Source organism: Chinchilla lanigera, unplaced genomic scaffold (genome assembly GCF_000276665.1).
Source record: "Chinchilla lanigera isolate Chin_1 unplaced genomic scaffold, ChiLan1.0 scaffold00114, whole genome shotgun sequence".
NCBI classification, from domain to species: Eukaryota; Metazoa; Chordata; class Mammalia; order Rodentia; family Chinchillidae; genus Chinchilla; species Chinchilla lanigera.
Genome location: NW_004955515.1, coordinates 3,253,954 through 3,263,466, shown reverse-complemented (window position 1 = coordinate 3,263,466; position 9,513 = coordinate 3,253,954).

Below are 9,513 nucleotides of genomic sequence, written 5' to 3'. Positions count from 1 at the left end.
GAGACAACATGAATGACATAAAAAGACTATTTGCAGCAGTAATAGCAGATATATTCCCAAGCATGGGACAAAAACCTTATATACAAATAAGTGAGGCATATAGAAACCCAGTTAGCCATAACCAAAATAAATCTACCCCCAAACACATAATAATCAAGATCCCAGAATCTGAGCAAAACAACAGGATATTAAAAGCTGTTAGAGAAAAGAAACAGATCACTTATGAAGGAAAGCCCATCAGAATCACAGCAGACTTCACAACATAGACCATCAAGTCAAGAAGAGCTTGGAGTGAAGTATTTCAGGTCCTGAAAAAAAAAAAAAACAAAAAACAAAACAAAACAAAAAAAACACTTCCAACCCAGATTGCTATACCCTGCAAAGCTATCTTTCAAAATTGATGGAGAAATAAGATTCTTCCATGACAAAGATCAACTGAAGAAATTTATGAGTACCAAACAAATCCTACAAACTGTACTGAAAGATGTTCTACAAAGAGATAAAAATGACCACAATCTCAAGATCAACAATAGAAAAGAACTACCAAGCAAGGTGAGCAGTTAAACAGAGGGGGAAAGTACAGAACCAACAGTGGGAAAATAACATGACAAGGATGTCAGTACATATCATTAATAACCATTAATGTCAATGGCCTCAATTCATCAATCAAAAGAAACAGACTGACAGAGTGGATCAAAAAACAAGATCCAACAATATGCACCATACAAGAAACACATTTAAATCCAAAAGAAATCCATAGACTGAAAGTCAAAGGATGGAAAACAATATGCCATGTGACAGGAACCATGAAAAAAGCAAGAGTAGCTATTCTGTTTGCAGACAAGGTGAACTTCAAACCAATAACTATCAAAAGAGATAAAGAAGGTTGCTATATTCTTGTAAAGGGAAAACTGCAAGAGGAAGAGATAACAATTATAAATATATATGCACCAAATGTAGGAGCACCCAATTATATCAGGTAAATTATAATAGACATGAAAAATCAAATAAGTAATAACACAGTTACAACAGAGGATTTTAATACTCCATTGTCACAAAGAGATAGATCAACTAGACAAAAAATAAGCAAAGAAATAACAGAGCTAAACCAAATGTGTGAACAAATGGACTTAGCAGACTTTCACAGAATATTCCACCCAACAACATGAGAATACACATTCTTCTCAGCTGTGCATGGGACATTCTCTAAAACAGACCACATGCTAGCACATAGAATATGCTTAAGTAAATGCAAAGGAACAGAAATTATCCCATGCATATTATTGGACCTTAGTGCAATGAAACTGGAAATAAATGATAGAAGAAATCACAGAAGCTCCATAAACACATGGAAGTTGAATAATACCCTCCTGAACTGAAGGGCTTTCCTCCTGAACTGAATGGATCACAGAAGAAATTAAAGTAGAAATTAAGCACTACTTACAATCAAATGAAAATACACAAACTACCATAACCTATGGGATGCAATGAAAGCAGTCCTCAGAGGGAAATTTTATAGCAGTGGATTCCCATATCAGGAAAACAGAATGAATATAAATAAGCAATCTTATGTTACACATCAAACTTCTAGAAAAAGAAGAGCAAGTTAATCCCAAAGCCCAAAGAAGGGAAGAAATTATAAAGATCAGAGCAGAAATTAACACAATCAAAACTAAGAAAACAATACAAAGAATTAATGAATCAAAGAGTTAATTCTTTGAGAAAATAAGTAAAATTGATAAACCCCTAGTCAACCTTATTAAAAAAAGGAAAGAAAGAACTCAAATTCATGCAATAAAGAATGAAAGGGGTGATATTACCACAAATCCCATAGAAATTCAGAGTATCATCAATACCTACTTTGAAAATCTTTCCTCTCATCAGATGGAAAATGCAGAAGAAATGGACAGATTCCTGGATATATATGAATTACCAAAGCTGAATCAAGAAGATATAAAAATATTGAATAACCCAATATCAGCCAATGAAATTGAAAATGTAATGAAAAACTTACCAACAAAAAAAGCCCAGGTCCTGATGGCTTCACAGCTGAATTCTACAAGAAATTTAGACAAGATTTAATACCAATTCTTCTCAAACTCTTTAAAGAAATAGAAAGGGAAGCAATTCTCCCAAACTCATTCCCGGAGGCAAGTATTATCCTGATAACAAAACCAGAAAAAGAACTAACCAAAAAAGAGAACTATAGGCCAGTCTCCCTAATGAACACAGATGCAAAAATTCTCAATAAAATAGTAGCTAATAGAATGCAGCAAATCATCAAGAAGATGATACACCAAGACCAGGTGGAATTCATCCCAGGAATGCAGGGATGGTTCAATACACACAAATTAATCAATATAATACACCATATCAACAGAGCTAAAGATAAGAATCACATGATCATCTCAATAGATGCAGAAAAAGCTTTTGATAAAGTTCAACACTTATTCATGATAAAAACCCTATAGAAAATTGGCATAGATGGACTTTACCTCAACCTGATAAAAGCCATCTATGACAAACGAACAGCCAACATCATACTAAATGGATAAAAACTGAAAGCTTTCACTTTAAAATCAAGAACAAGACAAAGATGTCCACTATCACCATTCCTGTTCAACATAATTCTGGAGACACTAGCCAGAGGAATTAGACAAGACAGAGAAACAAAAGGAATAAAGATAGGAAAGGAAGAAGTGAAACTATCTTTATTTGCAGATGACATGATACTCTACATAGAAGACACCAAAAACTCCACCAAAATACTCCTAGAATTAATCAGCAAATTCAGTAGCATAGCTGGATACAAAGTCAACACTCAAAAATCAATAGCATTCCTATACACAAACAATAAACATACTGAGAGAGAAATAAGCAAAACCATACCTTTCACAGTAGCATCCAAAAAACTGAAATATTTAGAATTAATCTGTAATCATTAAATCTTGGAAACAACCCAAATGTCCATCAACTGAGCAATGGATAAAAAAGATGTGGCGTTTTTATACAATGGAATATTGCTCAGCTATAAAGAAAGATAAACTAGAGCATTTTATAGATAAATAGATGCAACTAGAGACTATACTCATTGTGAAATAAATCCAATTCACATGAGTAAACATCATATTTCCTCCCTGCTATAAGAACCTGAAAGAGTAAATAAAATCTGAAAGGTACAATAGATATTGTGAAAGGTAAAAGAAACCACTCAAATAGGAAGGAGCAACTGGGATGAAAGAGGGGAGAGGAAAAAGAAAGAAGGAAGAGGGAAAATTATGTATATATATGCACAGGATAGCTAGGATAATTATACTACTAATATCTGTTGGTTTATTGAAAGAAATTGTTGCTGTGTAATTGTTTGATCAATCTTGCATGACTATATCTGGTTATATGTGCAACCATTTTGAAGATAACATTATGTAATATAACAACCATTGTTAAAATCCTATCACCATGTTTTGAAATTCTGTATCATTTTATTGCTCTCTATGCTGTGTTGTTTATGTATTTGTTTTTTGTTATTTTGTTTTTTTTTTTTAAAAATGGAAAACAAAATTTATATGTATATATACAGATAGCTGGAATAAGTGTATTGCTGATGTCTGTGTTTATTGAAACCAACAGTCAGTGCTTAAAATTTTCTTTTTTCTTGACCAATTTTGCGTGCTTGAATCTGGTAATCAGAATGACTGATCCTAAAACAACAATATGCAGTACAAGAACCATTGTTGAACTCCTACCATCTTTTATGGTGAAGCTGTGCATCATTTCCAATTTTTTTTGTTTATTTGTTTGTTCTTACTTGTTACAAATATTTCCTAAACAATCGAATAAGACAAAGGATGCTTTAAAATCTTGGAGGGAGAGGAAAGACTGTTGGAAATATGAAAACAAAACAGCGATTGCCTATTTTTGCATTGCATGCGCCCCGTGAGGGAGAATCGTAGGACAGACAATGTGCTCAAGGGGTCACAGCACCACAGCAGAAGTGACCCATTAGATTGGAGCCAAGACACACGTTCTGTCGCGTGTGGCAAGAACAACAGATGAGGCCATTCAAAATGGAGAAATTGAGGGCAGGGGAGAAATTGCACTTACATCAGAGAGCAGAATGACGGCTGCTCTGGAGACCTGGCCACAGAACACAGATTGCCTGGGAAGTACCTGCTCCATTTCTGGGAACTTTGGCTGTATCTGCATGGAAAACTGGAACTGAAACTTCCCACAGCTGATGCCTGGATAGAGAGATGTGTTTGAGGCTTGATCTGTTCATAACTCTATGAAGCTGATTTAATCTGAAGGTTCTAGGGATGACCAGGAGTTTTGGTGAGAGCACAGTGTGAACTGCTGCTGGAAGAAATGGCTTTACACAGATGAAGCCTTTGCTCCAGCGCTGGTACTGTGATCAGTTCTGGTTGTTGGCCAGGTACTCGCCCCCAGATCTTGCTCTGGGACAAGCACTGCTTCCATCGGAGGTGCACTCACTCCTGCCATATTGGGCCCTGTGTCTACTGCAGGTCCCCACCTGCCACATCCTGGCTCAGCATCTCTGGTTTGTTGTGGTACCACCTTGCCATGTCCCAAGCTGAGAGCAGGAAGGAGCCAGGATCAGATTGTTATGTTAAATTTTTTTTTTTTTTAATTGTAAAAGAAAACTTCCCTTCTCCCCAAAGAAAATCTAGGGCCCAAATGAAATCCTAAAACAGATAAAAGGATAAAAGAGGAAGACTTTCAAGTGCAGACTGAGCTGTGACGAGGGGGGGATGTTGGGATGAGGTAGGGAGAGCCCAGCTCCTCTCCATTTTTCATGTCCTGGAGCTGCAGGGTGTGGTGAGCTAGTAAGTTACTATTTTGTGAACATTTTCATTGTGAAAATAGTCAAGGATCTGCTTTTATAATATGTGTACACTTTTATGACATGTATGGTTTTTTTATACACTATACTGTGCTTCCGTAACTGATGAAAATATTTCATTGATTAAAAGAGAAAACATGCATTTTCTAGTTGAATAAAACTAGAGTATGGGCTTTCACTTCTATCTTTTTGGTCACACTCTAGAGAAATCAGCATCACAAAGCTTAATCTAGTCAGTTCTACATGTGTCAAAAGACAAAATCATAACAAACTGAATCACAGATGTCACTGGCTTTTGTTTGTGGTTCATGAATGAAAGCTGCTTCGTTTTATAAGAGAATGGGAGTTCTAGGCAATGACAGAGCAGTGGATTTTATAAGCTGTTTTCTTGATTTTTTTGTTTGTTTGTTTTTTGTTTCGAGGCAGAGTCTCACTATGTAGCCCAGGCTGTTCTTGAACTTGCAAATTCTCCTGCCTCAGTCTCCCAAGTAGCTGGGATTATAGGAGTGTACCACCATGCTTGGCTCCATTTTTCTTTGATGAAGGCTGAAGCAGAGAGGCTTTTTAATGATACTGTCTCCAGTACCAGAATTCCCCTGCTTTCAAGAAAAGTCAGTCTGTTTTGGGATTTATCTGCTTCCTTAAAGTTCCACTTGGATGACCTGGCATTTAGGGTGGCAACTTTGCTTTGGTCTGGCCTTATCCAAAGGGGCCTGCCTCAGGATTTTGGCTCAAGAAGTGGCTGTCCATCATATTTGTTTAACCTTTGCTTAATAATTTTTGAGAAAAATGATTTAAAAAATAAGTCACATTTCTTTTATTCTGTAATCATTTTGGAGACTCTCCTCTAGTTCTGCTTTGGAATAGCATTTGAAGAGATTATTTGGAATTCACCACTTCTGTCCCCCATCCCCCTTGGATTTAACCAGTGTCTTCTGGTGGAGAAGAAATGGAACTTTACAATAGATACATGGTACTGACAGAAAGATCCAATAACTAGAAACATACAGTCAGAGACTAAACTTCACTTTCATTTCTCTTCTGAGTGGTTACTTTGAAGATAAAAAACCACAGAGTAATAACTGTTGTCATTCTGCTACTTGGTTATGAAAATTTGTTGTATTTTTTCCATAAACTAAAAAGAAAAAAAAGAGAAAAAATTTAAAAGTTAAAAAAAGAACTTAAAAACAAAAAGAAAGAAAGAAAGAAAAGAAAAAGCAAAAAGAAAGAGAAGCAGTCAACAGTTTCAGATCTCTCTCTTCTACTTGTTTGCTCTAGAAGTTTCTTCTTGTCTTATGAAGACATCATTTTGTTATTTTCTGTTTTCAGAGTTTCTGCAGAGAATTAGCTAAATATATGTCTTACTATTGCCCCCTTGGAAGTTAATGTCTTTTTAACATTTTTCTGGATGCTCTAAAGAGTTCCCTTTTTGTTGTTGGTTTTCCTTAATGTTCTTTGATCTCTGGATATCTTGGCTTTTATTCTGTTTTGGGTTCTCACTGAACTTCTAGCTTCTGTGAGTTTCCTGAGTTTTGAGAAATTCCCTTCCAATATGACTTCCATGCAAACTCTTTCCCTCTCCTTACAGCCCATTAATCATTTGTATATCAGACCATTTCACCATGTCATTTATTTATTATGTGCTTTTCTTTGGAGGTGTAGTGGATTGATAACTGGTGGTCAACTTATAACCCCCAGCTGAACTGAGTAAGTGTGGTGCTGGGTGTGGGAGGCCCACTTGAGGACTGTTGCCAACAGCATAAAGGCAGACCTGGAGAAGAAGAAGGAGGCTGTTGGGAGCTAAGAGAGGCTGTGGGGAGCTGGTTTTCCTGATGAACTTGGCTGTTTTCGTCCTCCGAGGAGCTCGGGACCTCGCTGGCACTGAGAATGGCGTTGGTTCACTTTGGGGATCTCTAGTCCTCACTTTGAGCATAGCTTCCTTGTTCCAGAGGGGAAGATGGTGCACTGCCAGCCTCCTGGAAAAGCTTTCTGCATTGGCTTTCCTCATGGGAACTTGGCCATCCTGATAATTGGAGGAGCTCTGGACCTCACTGTTGCCGACAATGGCTGTGGTACCTTTTCGGGGAGCTCTGGTTCTTCTGAACATCACTTCCTGGCTCCAGTGCAGATGCCCCAGCCTGCTAGCATAGGTCCTTCATCCTGCTGGCACAGACTTTGTAGATTCCATCACTGACCTTTGGGCCTTACCAGCAGATCCGTGAAACAGGCCTGCATGAGACGTTGTCATGGGCTCTGGGCCTCCAGTTGGATTCATGGAAGGCATTGTTATGAGCTCTGGGTATTCAGCTGGACTCATGTAGGACATTGTTGTGGGATCCAGGCCCTCAGCTGGATTCCTTGATCTTAGTGTGTGGACAGATTTCCTGCACTCTTTTGTATACTATTCTTTGGGTGACTATTATAAATAATCATATGAAGTATGTGTCCTGTATTATATTGTTCCCCTTGCAAAATAAGCCCCAAACCAACACAGGAGGGGTGCATTTTATACTCTTTTTAATTCTTTGTATTATGGATATTTCTTCTGCTTATCTTCCAGCTTCCCAGTATTTGTTCATTTGTAATCAATCTGCTGTTAAATCATCCATTTAGCTCTTAATTTCAGTTAATTTTTCTTCCTAGAATTTTCTAAATTGATTTGCTAAATCCCCATGTTGCTTTTTTAATTTCTTGAACATATGAATCTATTTAAAATCTATGTCTGGTTCTTCTCATGTGTAGCTGGATTTGTAGGATCTGTTTTTCTCTTGGTTCTATCTTCTAGTATGCCTAGATGTTTTTCACTGCATGCATTTATATAAGAGACTGTGGAAACTTTACCTATGCTGCCTGATAAGGAAGCTACCAAGCACTTGAAATGAAATAGGGTTGGTTTTGTGTAAAATACTCACTGGATTTTAAAGACTAGATACAATTAAAAAATAATGTAAGTTAACATTTTTTATATTAATTGTACACTGAAGCAATAATATTTTATACATATTGTTTAAGTAAAATGTACCACTTACATTAATTTTACATTTCTTCTTACTTTTTTAATGAGCCTGTCAGAAGATTTAAAATTACACATGTAGTCAAATTAATTTCTACTGTACCTCACTCCTTTACATAACAGTATCTTCAGAGGATCGCTATCTGTCTTCTGAGGAGCTGAGACAGAGGAGCAGATGATATTAGTTCATGTACGGATTGAGCTCTTGAGCCTAGGATCCAGTTCAAACCCTGGTAGAGTTTAGGTGACCTTGTTTCTCTGGGATTCCTATCCAAAAGACTGGGAAGTTTACTGAGACCCTGTCCAGGAACACACACTGAACTCAAATCCCTTAGCCATCTGAGACTACCAGAAGCTTTATCTTGCCAACACTCTGAGCCATCTTGGGGTTCTGTAACACAGTGCTAGAGACTGGGTGATTTAGGCAACAAAAATTCATTTCCTTACAGTTCTAGAAACTAGAAGTTCATGATCAAGGATTCAGCATGGTTGGCCCTGGTGAGGTTCGTATTCCTCAGTTGCAGATGGGCCACCTTCCCATGGTGTCCTTGGTAGAATGGGAAAGCTCTCAGGTGGGTTTTTACAATAAAGACAGTATGTTCCATGGGGCCCCCACCCTAGTGAGTTTATTCAAACCTAATAATATGCCAAGCTCCATCTCCAAATACAGCCACACTGGGGGTTCCCCTTTAACATGTTAATTTTAGGAGGACACAATTCAATATGTAGCACCCACCAAGTGTTCAAAATCTGGAAACTTCTCAAGAGAAGGCTTGACTCTGAACATAAGGCTCTCTTCTCTGTGATTTTCTACTCTTCAAGAAATCAGTTCCAGAAGTTCAGACCTTTTGCCATCTGTTATGGTTTGCGTCTAGATGTCCCCCAGCCCCAAAGTCTCATGCAGTCATGGGGGTCAAGCTTTAGGGAGATGGCTGAATCTAGAGTTTGTGATTTGTTCATTGTCTAGTGCTGGGATTGGGGATGTGAGTACTACACCTGGTCTAGGGCAGGTAGCCTGCCTACAATATAAGGGAAGGAAAGAGGTTTGCTCCTCAATTGCTGCTTTTGCTGTCTTCTGTCATCATGAATGGTTGCCCCTCTGCCATGTGCCACCCTGCCTTGGAGCCAGCTGATTATGGACTTAAATCTCCACAAAATGTGAATTAAACAAACATTTCACCCTTTAACTTTGGTTGTTGGGCATTTTGTCTCAGCAACAAGAGAAAAGGAACTAATATAGTAGCTCTGACTGCCATATTTATATCCTCAACTATGTGTGTCACTGAATGCCCAGACATTTTGCTTCATGTTTTTTTTCTGGTCCTGAAGATTAACCTGGGACCATCACACTGAACTATAGTCCCAGCCCTTTTTATTGTTTTAAGTTTTGAGATTAAGTCTCCCTAGTTGCTCACAACTTGCAATTGTCCTGTCTAAGCCTCCCAGAGTGCTGGGATTACTGTGCCTAGCAGCTTCATTCTTTCAGTGAAGCTGTGAATTCCTGGAAGGGCAAGGCTGTGTTGAATGTCCAGCTTGCCTCAATTGTTTCTCTTCTCTCTGGGATCCTGGCCAGGTTGTAGCTTTCAGGATTTTATTATTTTTAGTTAGGTACATTGGTGTTTTATTCCGGTTTTCCACT